The sequence below is a fragment of the Herpailurus yagouaroundi genome, unplaced genomic scaffold (genome assembly GCF_014898765.1).
Source record: "Herpailurus yagouaroundi ecotype Mexico unplaced genomic scaffold, PumYag 28, whole genome shotgun sequence".
NCBI classification, from domain to species: Eukaryota; Metazoa; Chordata; class Mammalia; order Carnivora; family Felidae; genus Herpailurus; species Herpailurus yagouaroundi.
Genome location: NW_024412376.1, coordinates 36,623,425 through 36,625,591, shown reverse-complemented (window position 1 = coordinate 36,625,591; position 2,167 = coordinate 36,623,425).

Genomic DNA, 2,167 nt, shown 5'->3' with positions numbered 1-2,167 from the left:
AGCTTCCAGTGGTTAAGGCCTAAGTTCAATCTTGTAATCCCTATAGCTACTTATGTTTTAGCCCCCTGCTCAGTGCTTGGCTTTGAGACCTCGCTTTGTTTCTGAAAGCTGCAACGTATTAGATATGTATTAGATAAGTATTTGAACTTGTAGTAGTTCAGTATTTGTCTATATTTGGAATGATAAGTTTTTGAACTTGTAATAGTTCAGTATTTGTCTATATTTGGAATGAGAGAGTGAACATTTCTCTGTCAGCCCAATTTGCCATGTTGACTAAATGTGTGTGTGTGTGTGTGTGTGTGTGTGTGCGTGTGCATGTGTGTGCGTGTGTGTGTGTAGATGAAACACCAGAGACGTAGCAGCAAAACCACAGAATGGTTTTGACACGGAAGCCAAGAAGGGAAATAGCTTCAAAAAGAAGTAGATGATCATGGGTTACTATCAAGCACAGAAAAAAAAGAAAAAGAAATGAGGACTAGGTATGAACATAGGCTGTAACAGTGAGTGACTCCTGAGGGCGTTGTTTCGTTAGGGTTCAGGAGCAAGAGAGTGTGGTGGTAGGAAAATGGAAGCAGAGGCATCCATTCTACCTGGTTGGGGCGTTTGATAGTGATAAGGAAGGAAAGCACTGCAAAGATTGCTTAAAGGAACGTTGGATTGTGTGAAGATGTGTTTTTCAAAACAGGAGAGACAAACTCGTGCCAATAATTCACTTTTCCATCTGGTGGGACTCCTATTCTTCTTGTGATGTAAATTTTGTTTGCTTCCTCTATAGAAAAGTAACACTTCTATTTTATTTGATAACTTCTTCCAGCCTGTGTGGCCTTCCCAAACTGTCTTTTCTAACATCTCTTTGAGGCTCTAGGTTTGAATTTGGCCTTATTAACCCATGTTAAGGTTCTGAGTCTGGGTCTTGTCTTCTTGGTGAAATAGATAAGGATGTGATAGATATAGTAAAGGCATATTCAATCATACCTAAGGCAAGCAGGTGCCATAGTAAAGTGTGACCCATTTCCATAGCGAGTAGAAGTAAGAATGGGGGGGGGGTTACTATGTCAACTGATGGAGGGAAGTCAAGATAGAGGGGGGAGGAAGAAGGAAGAGGTGAAAAAGAGAGAAGGGAAGAGGTAGAGGGTATGTGTATATTGATTGATTAATAAGGAAGGCAATTGCAGAACCCATTACAGTTGAACCTCTGAGGGCTATAGACACTGTAATGCCACATGCCTCAGCAGATATGCTCAGTCTAAAGATATTCTCTGCTCACTTCAAGCTATTATTAGTCACGTTCCTTAAATTTTGATGTTTCTAGTTATTGTATCCCTCAGCATATCTGGTGTGGTTTGGGATAGTATAATGCCTGCAGAGTCCCCTCATCCAAAAGAGATCCTTAGGGCTCACATGTAATCGCCCTCCATCTGCTCTTCCTTGAACTGAGGTAGCCCTGGGCTACCTGACATTGATCCTTGGTGGGTTCACTCAAGGTTTTATTATGTAAACCTCTTCCAAGAATCTTATCATTGACTCAATTTCGGATATTTTAGTTGGGTTGTAATATTCTCCATGTGTGAATTGAGTGGGCGAACAGGATGAATGTTGACATGGCTCTTGGAAGAAACGGCTATAGAAGCAGCAGTGGGACAAGGCCTCTTTGAGCCAAGAATAGCCTTTATGACCAAGCCCTTGAGCAGAAGTGGTATTGAAAGCCCAGTTGGTGGTCAAAATCCTTAGTTACAGCTGAGCTGCAGAAAATGGAAGCCAGCAAACAACTGAGCAGCCCCCTGCCCCCCCAACCCCAAGCTGCTGGCCTCAAAGGCAGCCTATTCAGTGTTAAGACAAGAAAGAATAAATCTGAATGCTCTGGAGAACAACCTCAGTAAAGCTTTTCATTAATTGTAGTTTGGATGGAAGTGCTAGAATCACTCTGGGAATCTCCCAAAATTAATTAACTGCTTGGCTGAAATGAACAAATAGCTTAAGAAAGGGGATTCCACTTCTCTGTCTACTCATGGTTCGTAGCGCTCGGTTGAGGGAGACTCAAAAGAAACTCTTGGACTAGCATAGTCCTGAGCTGAGTCCAGATAGAGCTGAGCCAGAGCCAGAGGCAGGCCAAGTCTCTACTGCCCAATGTTAACCTTGATTTGGGTTGGCTCTTAGTTTAGAGCTC